The sequence below is a fragment of the Mauremys mutica genome, chromosome 5 (genome assembly GCF_020497125.1).
Source record: "Mauremys mutica isolate MM-2020 ecotype Southern chromosome 5, ASM2049712v1, whole genome shotgun sequence".
Classification (NCBI taxonomy): Eukaryota; Metazoa; Chordata; order Testudines; family Geoemydidae; genus Mauremys; species Mauremys mutica.
In genome coordinates, this window is record NC_059076.1 from 126,568,356 (window position 1) to 126,583,671 (window position 15,316).

General features: G+C 44.6%; 1 protein-coding gene across 1 annotated transcript in view; it reads left to right on the top strand.

The window, feature by feature from the left end:
- FAM53A (family with sequence similarity 53 member A) overlaps positions 1-15,316 on the top strand; it is a 144,088-nt gene that overhangs the window by 23,653 nt on the left and 105,119 nt on the right. The gene's annotated exons all lie outside the window — the stretch shown is intronic.

Sequence of the window (15,316 nt, forward strand, 5' to 3'; positions counted from 1 at the left end):
GACCAATCCCCAAATGGCCCCCTCAAGGATTGAACTCACAATGCTGGGTTTAGCAGGCCAATGCTCAAACCACTGAGCTATCCCTCCCCAGGGCTGGCTGTGGCACCCCCAAAGCCTGTCTGACCTAGATATTAGCTCTCTCTCTAGAGGGCTGCCTATGTTCAAGGTGGCGTTAGGGCCTCTCCTGCGCTGGGGACTCAGCAATCATTAAACAACAGCTCCCTATAGCTGACAGAGGAGCAGGACAATCCTGACCCCTGGGCCAGCCGTGTCGTTACTTACAGTTTCTGGCACTGTTGGGGCTAGTCCCATCTGCACTCCTCCCCTGCCAATGCCTGATGATGGACATTTTCTTTGCCTGTAATACAAACCCTGCCTCCCTTCTTCACTCCAAACTCCCTAGAGCTGCAAATGGGCCAAAAGGCCATTTGATAAATTCAACTGCTGCTCAACTGAGTGCTGTGTCGTGTGCAGAAGTATAATTAGGCAGGTCAAAAAAGAATTTGAAGAGCAACTAGTAAAAGATACCCAAACTAACAGCAATTTTTTTAAAGTACATGAGAAGCAGGAAGCCTGCCAAACTATCATTGGGGCCACTGCATGATTGAGGTGCTAACGGAGCACTCAGGGAAGACAAGGCCATTGTGGAGAAGCTAAATGCACTCTTTGCATTGATCTTCATTGCAGACGATGTGAGGGAGATTCCCACACCTGAGGCATTATTTTTAGGTAACAGATCTGAGGGACTGTCCCCGATTGAGGTGTCAATAGGGCAGGTTTGGGAACACTGATAAATTAGACAATAATAAATCACCAGGACCAGACAGTATTCATCCAAGAGTTTGGAAGGAACTCAAATATGAAGTTGCAGAACTACTAATTGTGGTATGTAACCTGTCTCTGAAGACAGACTCTGTACCAGATGACTGGAGGGCAGCTCATATAACACCAATTTTTTTAAAAAGGATCCAGAGGTGATCCTGGCAATTACAGGCTGATAAGCCTATTTTCAGTACCAGGCAAATTGGTTAAAACTATAGTAAAGAACAGAATTATCTGATACAGATGCACATGAAGAGGAAGAGTTAACATGGCATTTGTAAAGGGAAATGATACCTCATCAATCTATTGGAATTCTTTGACGGGGTCAACACATGTGGACAAGGAGATTGAGTGGATAGAGTGTACTTGGACTTTGAGAAAGCCTTTGACAAGGTCTCTCACCAAAAGTTCTTAAGCAAAGTGAGCAGTCCTGGGATAAGAGGGAAGGTCCTTTCATGGATCAGTAACTGGTTAAAAGATAGAAAACAAAGAGTAGGAATAAAAGATCAGTTTCCACAGTGGAGAGAGGTAAATAGGATCTGTACTGGTACCGATGGTATTCAATATATTCATAAATGATCCGGGAAAAGGGGTAAACAGTGAGGTGGCAAAGTTTGCAGACAATACAAAATTACTCAAGATAGTTAAGTCCAAAGCTGACTGTGAAGAGTCACAAAGGGATCCCACAGGACTTGGTGACAAGACGGCAGATGAAATTTAGTGTTGATAAATGCAAAGTAACACACATTGGAAAACATAATCCCAACTGTAAATACAAAACGATGGGGTCTAAATTAGCTGTTACAACTCAGGAAAGAGATCTTGGGGTCATTGTGGATAGTTCTCTGAAAACAGATGCTCAATGTGAAGTGGTAATTAAAAAAGCTAACAATGTTAGGAATCTTTAGGATATACCATAATGCCACTATATATATCTATGGTACATCTTGTGCAGTTCTTGTTCCCACATCTCAAAAAAAGATATATTAGAATTGGAAAAAGTATGGAGAAGGGCAACAAAAATGATTAGGGGTATGGAATAGTTTCTATATGAGAAGAGATTAAATGGCCTGGGACTGTTCAGGTTAGAAAGGAGGCTACTAAGAAGGTGATATGGTAGAGAGATCTATAAAATCATGAACGGTGTGATGAAAGTGAATAAGGAAGAATTATTTACGCCTTCACATAACACAAGAATCAGGAGTCACCCAATGAAATTAACAGGCAGCAGGTTTAAAACAAATATAAGGAAGTACTTCACACAACACACAGTCAACCTGTGGAACTTCTTCCCAGAGGATGTTATGAAGGCTAAAAGTGTAACTGTATTGAAAAGGAATTAGATAAGGTCATAGAGGATAGGCCAATCAACGGCTAATAGCCAAGATGGTCAAGGATGCAGCTCCATGCTCTGGATGTCCCTAAATCTCTGACTGCCAGAATCTGGGGCTGGACAACAGAGAATGGATCACTTGATAATTGCTCTGTTTTGTTCATTCCCTCTGAAGCATCTGGTACCAGCCCCTGTGAAAAGAGAGGACACTGGGCTAGATGGCCATTGATCTGATCCAGTATGCCAGGCTTACATCCTTTCCATTCTCATCAAAATCTGAGTGTCGAAAGCTTTTGTAGGATCATTGTGGCTTCTATTGCTGCTGTGCTCTCAGCTTGAGCTGTCGCTCCCTTCAGAGGTCATCTGAAGTTTTATTCCTTCTCACATTTTACAGCTTAACTTTCTTTAAAGTTTCTTTACTTCATTACACCTGAAAGGTAAAATTACACCATCAGCTCTGTGTGCACAACTCCCACTGAAGTATAGAGGAATGTTGAGCATGAATCATTAGCAGGATGTAGATTAATACCCATCCTCACATGATGAAATATACCAATGGTTTGCTGCCATTTCGTTACAAGAGAGGTGCAATAAGTGGATTTTTATGTGTGACTGATTTGTTAATTTCATTCTGGATGATTTTTCCAGTACAAGTTATTTACTTTAGTCTCTTTGTTTATTTTCATGTTCTAATCCAGATGTTCTCATTGCCTGAATGAGTAAGGCCCTGTCTCTTCCAGTGGGTTCCCCATCATTTCAGGTACTTCTACTCACCCCTGGGCACAGGACCTGCCCAAGCATTCTTGGAATGCTTCCCAGGGTACCCAGGGTTGTGAGGCACCTCACTACCACCTGCCCTGAGCATGAGGGAGCCTTGGCTGTGCCTGCTGTGGGTCAGTTCCCCAACTACGCCAACCTCTGGCAACACAAACTCTATCCTTTAGGCCTCTGCAGGCCTCTCTCTCTCTCTATGGGTCAGCCAGAGGTGCACCCCATCCTCCCAGTCCTCTGAATGTCTCCCTAGCATGCCCAGCCCCTGATCACTGGAGACTCCCAGAATTCCCAGATCCTCTCCCAAAGGCACAGTTATACCATTGCTCCGCAGATCACACAGCACTTGTTTGTAGAGAAAGCAAGGGTAAGTTTATTTAACAAAGAACAGAGATTCAAGAGAGAGCAAGCAGAAATATTGGAAACAAAGGGTTACATGTAAAACAAAATCAGAACATGCATAGTAGAGCCTAAACTTAACCACCAAGATGTTGTCATGTCATACAAAGCAAAAGCTCCCCCAAAATCTTTCCAGCATATTACAGCCAGGCCTGGCTGTGATATCGTCCATTCACGAAGCAAGCCCACACTCAGCTTACTTCCTAGATGAAAGATGCAGATTGAATCTCAGTACCTACAATTATAGTCCCTCAAAATCCATTGTCTTCACTTTCAGCCCGCTGCTTGGGTTTCCTGTCAATAGCCTCCCCTGGAGACTTTGCAATCACTTGGGTAGCATTTTTAGGGTGACCAGATGTCCCGATTTTATAGGCACAGTCCCAATTTTTGGGTCTTTTTCTTATATAAGCTCCTATTGCCCCCCAACCTCATCCCGATTTTTCACATTTGCTGTCTGGTCACCCTATGCGTTTTGCTGACTAAATAGGACTAAATAGGAGTTCATTGTGAAGTATACAATTCTCAGTGTACATGGAGACAGACTGATAAACATCTCTTGCCTGAAAGAAACCTGTTTCTCACATTTTGGTGACCAGTCCAAGTCACAGACCTTGAGAACATCATTTTTAGTATATATACATAATTTCTTACATATTATCCATCCATACATAGCACAATGATTATGATGACCACTGTGACACAGGCTTTCTGTAGAGAAGTTAAATGACGTGCTTTGGTAAACGAGGATGTAGATACTAGATCCAGAGGATCCCTGTAACCCTTATGCATCCTGTGCCTTCTGCCAGTTGGCAACAGGAGGGCCCTGGGTCATGTCTATGCACCATTTAAGTCCCACTTAAGCCTTTGATGTGAAATCCTGCCCCCAGAGAAGTGAATGGCAAAACTACCATTGACTTCAATGAGGTCAGGATTTCATCCCTAGAGTGGGACTTCATTAGGCCACAGCCTTGTGAAGAGCCTCTGGTCTAAGAATATAACTCGTTTCCCACTCATAGACTCATAGACTTTAAGGTCAGAAGGGACCATTATGATCATCTAGTCTGACCTCCTGCATAATGCAGGCCACAGAATGTCACCCACCCACTCCTGTAACAAACCCCTAACCTATGTCTGAGTTATTGAAGTCCTAAAATCGTGGTTTAAAGACCTCAAGGTGCAGAGAATCCTCCAGCAAGTGACCTGTGCCCCATGCTGCAGAGGAAAGCAACCCCCTCCCCCCGCAGGGCCTCTGACAATCTGCCCTGGAGGAAAATTCCTTCCCGACCCCAGATATGGTGATCAGCTAAACCCTGAGCATGTGGGCAAGACTCACCAAGCAGCACCCAGGAAAGAATTCTCTGTAGTAATTCAGATCCCACCCAATCTAACATCCCATCACAGGCCATTGGGCATATTTACCTGCTAATAATCAAAGATAAATTAATTGCCAAAATTATGCTATCCCATCATTCCATCCCCTCCATAAATTTATCAAGCTTAGTCTTGAAGCCAGATATGTCTTTTGTCCCCACTACTCCCCTTGGAAGGCTATTCCAGAACTTCACTCCTCTAATGGTTAGAAACCTTTGTCTAATTTCAAGTCTAAACTTCCTAGTGTCCAGTTTAAATCCATTTGTTCTTGTGTCCACATTGGTACTAAACTTAAATAATTCCTCTCCCTCCCTGAGATTTATCCCTCTGATGTATTTAGAGAGAGCAATCATATCTCCCCTCAGCCTTCTTTTGGTTAGGCTAAACAAGCCAAACTCTTTGAGTCTCCTTTCATAAGACAGGTTTTCCATTCCATGGATCATCCTAGTAGCCCTTCTCTGTACCTGTTCCAGTTTGAATTCATCCTTCTTAAACATGGGAGACCAGAACTGCACACAATATTCCAGATGAGGTCTCACCAGTGCCTTGTCTCTGGATTTCTTCTGGACTGGTATTGTAACTGACTCTGCAGTGTGCTTGTAGGTAAACAGACATATTATTTTGAATGCACAGTTTTCACCAGACAGAAAGTACTTTTAGTTCTTTGCTTCTCTCATGCAGACTCTGTACCGTTCCTCATGTGTGTAATGTAGACAGTTAAAACAACACCCTGATCCAAAGCATTATGGCTTTAGGCTGTGTTCGTCCCATGCAATGTTCTTGTTTCTTAATGCAACATGATCATGATCCAAACATACAGGAAAATTACTGTGGCTCAGGTGCTCTAAAGTTTCCACAATATTTTTCCTGTAGTCACTTTATTACAAAAAAAAAAAAAAAAGGACAAGGGCTTGTTTTTCAAGGTTGCTGAGCATCTCCAGATCCCAGGGACTTAACCTGGAATTGTGGCTGCTCAGCACTTCTGAAAATCTGGCCCTAAGATATTACTTTGTCAGTATGTTTTGCAAAGGAAGAAGAAGAAAAACAAGGCAAGGCATGTCTTTAAAGCCTAAATGACAATGGCCTAGTTCTATATCTTTAATTCTACATAAATTATCCTATGGGATGCGTCAAAAGCCACGATTCCACAAACACAAAAAAAAAGGTTATGCTGGACCCTCCGGGTTAAAATGAGATGTGGAAGCAGTGATCAAAAATTGAAAATGAATATAAACGGGGGAGAGGGGAAGTAAATGGCAATGAGTATAAGTTACTCCATTAAAAAAAATAGGTGACTGATAAGGGAAAATAAAGAAATTTATGAAATGTCAATGGCCTATAGGCTAAAAGACATTAAGACATTTAAAAAATATATATTAGGAACAAACCAACAGAGACCTAGGTCAGATATAGGTTCATTGCTAGATGCAGATGGTAAAACTATAAGTAGTGATGTAGAAAAGGCAGAAATGTTCAATAGATGTTTCTGTTCTGCATTTGGAATGAAGTGGGTGGGGGGTGTATTCATCCCATATGATGATGATGGGAATGCAACAGAAGGATTTCCATTGTAGTGGGGTGGCAGCCCCGGAGAGGGCTGCAGCTCTAAAAGCTGGGCTGATTGGGGGAAGCAGTCGCAGCTGGGCCACACCCCAGTCAGGCCACAGCTGGCCGGTATAAAAAGGCTGTGAGCCAGGAGCCCAGACAGCTTCCCTCTGCCTGTAGAGGGAGAAGGGCCTGGCTGCAGGGAGCTAGAGCCAGGGTACCTGAGTGGAGTAGGGCTGGGGAAAGGCTGGGGAGCTCCAGCCTGGAAAGCCCCAGGCTGCGGCCTAGGCCAACAGGTACTGGGGGTTGCAGAGGGCAGCCCAGGGGTAGGCCAAGGCAGCAGGTCCAAACCCTCCTTGCCAGTGATGAGTAGGCTGATACTGCAGCCTGCCCCAGGGCGCAGGGGCTAGACAATGACTGGTAGTAGCCTTATACTGAGGTGAGATGGGGATAGTGGGTGGGGGTCCCCTGAGGAGGGGAGACTCTGAGAGAAAGAGATTACTGCCAGGGGGCAGCACCCCAGCTAACAGGGCACCGGAGTCCAGGGAGGGACATGGGGGCCATGTGGTAGTGGTCCACCGGACTGCAGAGGGTGCTCTGGGCTGGAAATGGAGCTAATTCCCTGAAAGACCAGCAGGAGGCGCCTCAGGGGGGAGTCTACATGCTTACATCCATCTATAACAAAGGAAGATGTGGGGAATCTTCTGCTAAAACTAGATATTTTCAAATCAACAGCCCTGGGTAATTGTCTTAAGGGAATTGTCTTAATAGCCTTAAGGGAACTAGCAATGTTATTTTGTTTAACCAATCATGGAAAACTGGGGAAATTTCAATGGCCTGGAGGACTACCGGTACTTTCCAACCCCTCCCCTGCCCCCAAACAAACAAAAAACCACTACCAGCAACCCTGAGCATGCAACTGAGAATTTGCATGACTAGTGATGATTTGTGTACACAAAGTGGACAGAGGGACATCTAACCAAGCTGTACACACAAATCCTGCTTAGATGTGTATTTCATTATTCCCTCCTGGGCTGGTGCAAGAAGTGGGCACCATTTAAGGTGCCAATGAGTTTTAAGTGGTGCATAGGCCTTATTCTAGCTACCTGCACACAGTTCAAGAATGTACACATGTGCTGATGTGTGTCAAACTGCCTGTGCAAAGGTAGAGGCCCTTTAAAAATCTAGCCCTGAATGTCCAATTCCAGCCTGGAATTCCTATCACTGCCATAACAATTCACTCCAGGTGTTGATAAAGACCTGATTGACCACTTATTCATGGAGGTGCTGACCCATGTCCCTGCATGGTTCAACGGATCCTAAGTGGCAAAGATTGGAGCAGGAGTTCAGGGCAACTGATCTCATGTACCATATATGCCACATGACAGCATCAGGTCAGAGGCACAATGCTCCTGACCAGAGCTAGGGCTAAACTTCCCCAGACTTTGTGAGGTGAAAGGTTTGGAGCCAGTGTTCTGGTCTGGGATTAATCTTACTGTATGCACCCTCTCACTCAGGGCCTGATACTTCACCTTTGAAGTCAATGGGCACAAAATCAGGGCTTCAGTGTGCAAGTTAAGCCATTTCTTAAGATTTTCTGCTAAATTAATGGACAGCATAGTATATGAACATTTAAAATTTGGACCAACAGCCTACACTTTGTTCAAGGGGACATAACACTTTGCAGACTATACATTTTAATATTTTAAATGCCAAGACCTTCTGAATAACTTTATGCTTATAAAATTAGCAGAGGACCGCAAACGGAGAGGGGTGGCAATCACTTCAGAAGACAGATTAGAATTTAAAATGACCTAGACAAATTAGAGAATTGGTTTGACATCAGCTACATTAAATTCAATAAAGACAAGTGCGAAGTGCTTCATTAGGAAGGGCAAGTCCAATGCACATCTACAAAATGGGGAATATCCGGCTAGATGGCAGAATTGCTGAAAAGGGCCTGGGGATTTCAGTGGATTGGAAATTGAACATGAGTCAACCATGTGCTGCAGTTGTGAAAAAGGCTAATATGCTGGGATGTATTAACATGACTGTCCTATGTAAGACACAGGAGGTAATTGTCCCACTTGGCACTGGGGAAGCCTCCAGCTGGAGTACTGTGTCCAGTTCTGGGTGCCACACTTTAGGAAAGATATAGATAAATTGGGGAGAGTCTAGAGGAGAGCAGACAAATGATAAAAGGTTTAGAAAACTTGACCTAAACTGGACACGTTTAGTTGTGAGAAAAGAAAACTGAGGGGGGACCTGATAGCAGTCTTCAAATATGTTAAGGGTTGTTATAAAGAGGATGGTGATCAATTGCAGATGACACTAAACTGGGAGGAGTGGTTGATACGCTGGAGGGTAGGGATAGGATACAGAGGGACCTAGACAAATTGGAGGATTGGGCCAAAAGAAACCTGATGAGGTTCAACAAGGACAAGTGCAGAGTCCTGCACTTAGGACGGAAGAATCCCATGCACTGTTACAGACTAGGGACCGAATGGCTAGGAAGCAGTTCTGCAGAAAAGGACCTAGAGGTTACAGTAGACGAGAAGCTGGATGTGAGTCGACAGTGTGCCCTTGTTGCCAAGAAGGTTAATGGCATTTTAGGCTGTATAAGTAGGGGCATTGCCAGCAGATCGAGGAACGTGATCATTCCCCTCTATTCGACATTGGTGAGGCCTCATCTGGAGTACTGTGTCCAGTTTGGGGCCCCACACTACAAGAAGGAGGTGGAAAAATTGGAAAGAGTCCAGCGGAGGGCAACAAAAATGATTAGGGGTCTGGAGCACATGACTTATGAGGTAAGGCTGAGGGAACTGGGATTGTTTAGTCTGCAGAAGAGAAGAATGAGGGGGGATTTGATAGCTGCTTTCAACTACCTGAAAGGGGGTTCCAAAGAGGATGGATCTAGACTGTTCTCAGTGGTACCTGATGACAGAACAAGGAGTAATGGTCTCAAGTTGCAGTGGAGGAGGTTTAGGTTGGATATTAGGAAAAACTTTTTCACTAGGAGTGTGGTGAAGCACTGGAATGGGTTACCTAGGGAGGTGGTGGAATCTCCTTCCTTAGAGGTTTTTAAGGTCAGGTTTGACAGAGCCCTGGCTGGGATGATTTAGTTGGGAATTGGTCCTGCTTTGAGCAGGGGGTTGGACTCGATGGCCTCCTGAGGTCCCTTCCAACCCTGATATTCTATGAATTGTTCTCCGTGTCCACGGAAGGCAGGACAAGAAGTAATGGGCTTAATGTGCACCTACAGAGATATAGGTTAGATATTAGGAAAAGCTTTCTAACTCTAAGGGTAGCTAAGCTCTGGAATAGACTCCCAAGGGAGGTTGTGTAAATCCCCGTTTTCAGATCAGGTTGGACAAATATCTGTTAGGGATGGTCTAGGCTTACTTAATCCTGTCTCACTGCAAGGGACCTCTCAAGGTCCCTTTCAGACCTACTTCCTCATCATATTTTCATTTTATAGTTGTGACACTATAGTCACTGAATTAATACATGCTACACCTCTTATAGTCATGCAATACTCATGTCGGACATATCTAATTTATGTGACAAATCCCGAGACTCTAAATTAGAATCTGAGTGAAATACATTTCATAATTGCGCTAATATAAATATCAGTAAAGCTGACTGCAGTGCCCTGTGAAGGTCCTTTGGATATATTAACTTCTAATATCCATTAATCAGTAGGTGCGATCACAGAATAAACATTGTTTCAAAACTTTCTCTTAAAACCTTAGCTCCTTTTCTCTTTGGGTGGAAGACCTGAGGGTACAGGAATGATAATGAAATCAGCTGATTCAAATCAAAGGAATACCCACAATGAGCCAGTAATTAGTGCCATTGCTATTATTTGCTAAGGACCAAATGTTGGCCTTACTGAAACTGATAGGAGTTCAGTACTGGCTCCAGTGGGACCAAGAGTCGTGATTCTATTTTATCACTATGCACTGAAAACATGCTTGGCCCTGTACAAAACACAAAACGAGTCCCTGCCCCAAGAGCTTACAGTCTTAAAATACAGACCATAGATGTTCAGAAAGCAATAGGAGAGAGAAAACTGGTGTTTTGGTTTTTAAAATGTTACCACAATGCCCACAAGGATGGAGGTGGAGAAGGCGAGTCATTGGCAGGGGTTTGAATTAAGGCAGGGAGGTGGTTTGGCAAACCAAGTGGTGGGTCAGGGGTGGACCTTTGGCCCTAAATTTGTTTTACTGTCTCCTGAGAGATTTTCATTACAACTTCTAGTGGTGCATGTTTTCACAGCATGCTGCTTTTTGCATCTGTCATTTTGAAAGGATGGTTGTTCTAGATATAGACAAACATGTGCAAGTTGCAACGTGTAACCAATAAAAAGCAAACTTTCCCATGGAACGCCCTGGTGGTAATAGTATTGCATGGTGCCTAAAAAATTGTAGGTTAGAAGAAACTTAAGGCCTTCTGGCTACTTCCTGAAAACAGAGGCAGTGGATTATAACATTCTTCAAACTTTCCACGCCTCAGTGCCAGATAAACAATCCATCAGTCAAATGCCCATGCCAAAGTACTGCACCTTCGTGCAAATGAGAACTGGCAGAGAACTATGACCAACATTTTCAAACTTGGGGAGCACCTGGAGTTAATGTCCATGGCCATATTTAGGCTCTGATCTGCAACCAGATCCACACAGGCAGACCATTGGTCAATGGGGCTGCATGTGGAGACAAGAAGTCCACTCATGTGGGTCCAATGACAGGAGCAAGGCTCTAGGCACCTAAACACAAAGGATGTGATTTTCAAAGGTGCTCAGCACCCACATCTCATAGTTGGCATTGTGGGTGCTCAGCACCTTTGAAGACCAGACCACTTTAATTCAGGGGCATAAATAGGGAGGCACATGCCTAATTTTAGGCAGCCATATTTAAACATTTTGGCGCATAGTATACTGTCCTGGGCTGGATGGCTGGGAACCCTACTACATGAAATGACAGACCTGCTCACCTGCCTTTTCATGTTCCCTCTCCAACAGTGGTTCCCAAACTTGTGACACCGCTTGTGTAGGGAAAGCCCCTGGCGGGCCGGGCTGGTTTGTTTACCTGCCACGTCCGCAGGTCCTGCTGATTGCGGCTCCCACTGGCCGCGGTTCGCTGCTCCAGGACAGATGTGGGTGGTTTCTGAGCCTTCCCTTAATTACTCGTGACAGTAGCTGCAGGCTGGCAATGAGCACAGCCCTCACATGTGTACAATCAGATACTCAATGCATGGTTTTATTAGGACAAGGCCCTGTGGATGTTGGAGTGGATGAGAACAGTGGATTAAGTTGTTTGTTGCCCACATGGTTTTAACTACCTGACACTGGGTGTGAGAGCATCCTTGAAAACTTACCAGCCCAGGCACAAAAACGACTTGGCCACCCGTTATCATGACGACAATAAGGGGATGGAAAAATGATATTCCACTTTCCTCAATTGTATCTCACAAGGCTGGTTGAGAATGTGCTGTTAGCTGTAACCAGAGACCAGATCAGTCAGAACGCTACTGCTAATCTGCAAAGCATAGGCGCTAACTCCGTGGGTGCTCCAGTGGTGGGCCCCACCAATCAGCTCCCTGCTCTCCCTCCCAGTGCCTCCCGCCTGCCGCAGATCAGCTATTCAGTGGTGGGCAGGAGGCGCTGGGAGGGAAAGGGAGGAGCGAGGATGGGGTGCTTTCAGGGAAGGTGGCGAAATGGGGCAGGAAGAGGTGGGATGGGGGTGGGGCCTTCGGGAAGGGGTGGAGTGGAGGCGGGGCCTGGGACGGAGCAGGGGTCGAGCACTCCCTCAGAGTAGTGGTGGAAAGCAACAGTGGTCACAGCTCTTGTTCTGAGTAAACTTCTCAACAGCTGTCTGAACTGCTGTCATTTTAGGGTTAGTCTGCACGAGAAGCGCTACAATGGCACAGCTGCACTGAGGCAGCTGCGTCACTATAGCGCATCTGGTGAGGACGTTTTATGCCGACGGGAGTGAGCTCTCCCATCGGCATAATAAATCCACCTCCACGAGAGGCAGTAGCTAGGTTAGCAGGAGAAGCTCTCCACCAAACATAGCACTGTCCACACCAATGCTTAGGTTGGTGTAACTTACGTCGCTCAGGGGGGTGGCTTATTCACGTCCCTGAGTGACATAAGTTATACCGACATAAGGGGTGGTATAGACTAAGCCTTAGGCAGGTGACCATTGGCACAGCAGTTCAGCTTTTTGCTGGCGCTGACGAATGCATACAAAAGAAACCTAAGGCCTTTCAGAGGATCCAGGTTCCCTTATCATTAAAACAAAACACAAAGAAGCATATCAACACAAAGTGATAAGGGGAAAGAGTTTGATCCATTGCTGCCTCTGTGGTGCTCAACGTGGGATCACAAAATAACTATAACTTGCAGGTCTCATTCTGTGTATGTGCAACATTTGGTGTTAAGAGTGTCCACATCTTCTGTAATCCTACTTCAGTTATGTTGAATGCAAAAGGTTTAATTTAAGCCAGCTGTGAATGAAGATCTGTTATTAACTAGTTTAAAATGTCTATATAAATGGCCCAAATTAGTTACATATTATTTGTCCTATTTACATTAAATACCTTTAAAAATACACTATTGTACAGAGTCAGCAAAGAATCCTGTGGCACCTTATAGACTAACAGACGTTTTGCAGCATGAGCTTTCGTGGGTGAATACCCACTTCTTCGGATGCAAGCAGTGGAAATTTCCAGGGGCAGGTGTATATATAAGCAAGCAAGCTAGAGATAACGAGGTTAGATCAATCAGGGAGGATGAGGCCCTGTTCCAGCAGCTGAGGGCCTCATCCTCCCTGATTGATCTAACCTCGTTATCTCTAGCTTGCTTCTTGCTTGCTTATATATACATCCGAAGAAGTGGGTATTCACCCACGAAAGCTCATGCTGCAAAACGTCTGTTAGTCTATAAGGTGCCACAGGATTCTTTGCTGCTTCTACAGAACCAGACTAACATGGCTACCCCTCTGATACTTGTTGTACAGAGTGAAATTCAAGGCCAAAATTCAGATTTACCCAGTTCGTTATAGTTTAATGGGGCTTTTGTGCCTGTTTGACACTCCCTCTGTGTGCTTCACTTTTCTGAGCAGGCTGGGGTTTTAAACTAAACGAGAATTCTGTTCTCTATACTGCTCTGTCCCTTTCCTGCTTACAAGACCAGGCAGGATAGTGTAACATTCACATACACATGAGTGTCCTTGCTCATGAAGGAAGCCGGTGCCTTGGGTTTATTACTGTAGGGCTGCCTAGCAGAGTCCAAAAATCAATGTGACAGCCCTTGCTGTGGGAAGCAGATTTTTCAAGACTTAGGCCATGTGTACACTACCACTTATGTCAGCAAAACTTATGTTGCTCAGGGGTGTGAAAAAACACCCCCCCAAACGACGAAAGTTTCACCGAAAAAAATGGTAGTGTGCCCAGCTACCACAGCTCATTTAGGTGGTTTTATTATGTCGATGAGAGAGCTTTCTCCCGTCGGCATAGCATGGCTACACAAGCGATCTTATATCAGTGCAGCTGCATGAGTACAGCTGTGCCGCTGTAAGATCACTTGTGTAGACATGGCCTTAGAAGGGCATATGAGTTCAAAACCAACATAGGCCACATGGAGTTACACTAGATATTAATTTGGTCCTATATAGGTAATTTTAAATGTTACGTTTGTCAACATAAAATTCACAGGGTCTGTCCCATAGTAGTGCAACACTGACAGACTCTGGTTGTCGGGATTGAACCTGAGGCCTCTGGAGCTTAGTGCATGAGCCTTTACTGCATAAGCTAAAAGCCAACTGGCCCTTAGCTAAGGCTGCAGCAGACTCATTAATCGCTAAGTGGTCTCGGTGCCACTAGAGGAGATAGAACACCACACTCAGGAGATGTGTGAGTTACAGTAGTTTAAGATGGAAACAACTTATTACAGGGATTCTCAAACTGGGGGTCGGGACCCCTCAGGGGGTCATGAGGTCATTACATGGGGGGTCACGAGCTGTCAACCTCCACCCCAAACTCAGCATTTATAATGGTGTTAAATATATTAAACAGTGTGATTAATTTATTAGGGGGGGTCGCACTCAGAGGCTGGAGATTGAAAGGGGTCGCCAGTAAAAAAGTTTGAGACCCACTGACTTATTAGGTAGGGTCCATCCTTCTTCAAGGGGCAGAATATAGTCCTCCCGAATAGAGAGCCTTCTATTCACTTCCCAAGCGATATACTTGGTTCTGAGCCTTCTTTCATTGACTCCAAGGACTTAGTCCTTGATCTTAGTTCCTTTAAAAATTAACTTTATTTAAGCACTGACAATATTCTCAACCACGACCGGACGTACCTCTAAAGACAGTACCTGCTCCATGGAGCTTACAAGAGCTTGAAGACAGACAAAGAAAAGGCATGACACAAGCGTAATGCTTAATAAGCACATCAGGTTTGTCAGGAGGAAGACACAGCACTTTCATTTAACTTGCACAAGCATTAAGCTCAGTCTGAGTATGCTTAGTTTTCAGAGTGGCCTTAACCCTTGCCTCCATATGGAGCATCAATGAAGAGTTCAAAGTACTGGTTCTAAAAGACCATCTTAGCCTCCATGATCCCCCAAATAACTGTGCTCCATAAAGAGGATGCAGCTGGAGAGATCCAGGTTCTGACACTTGGGCTCTGGGAACAGAGCATTCTCAGCAGCAGGCCTCCAGCTGTGGAACTGCTTGCCAGAAAAGATCAGACCGAGCCCTATGTTGATGGCATTCAGATCAAGGTGTAAAAGACATCTTTTTTGATAGTCTTCCCTGAACTGATCTGCAAAAAGCCCGACGCAGACAAAGTCATGCTCTTCTGCTGGGGAGGGACACAGAGGAAAAAACAGTTTTGTTCCAGGCTTTTATAGTTTAATAAATTTGTGCAGCACATAAATATCATGGTGATAGGTGCAATACAGAAACCTAAGAGATGTAGAACAATCAGAACAGACGTTATGTGAATTGTATATGTCCATAACTCTTCGCTCTTTATTTGTTTTAGACAAAGAACTACTTTACCATAGTCACACT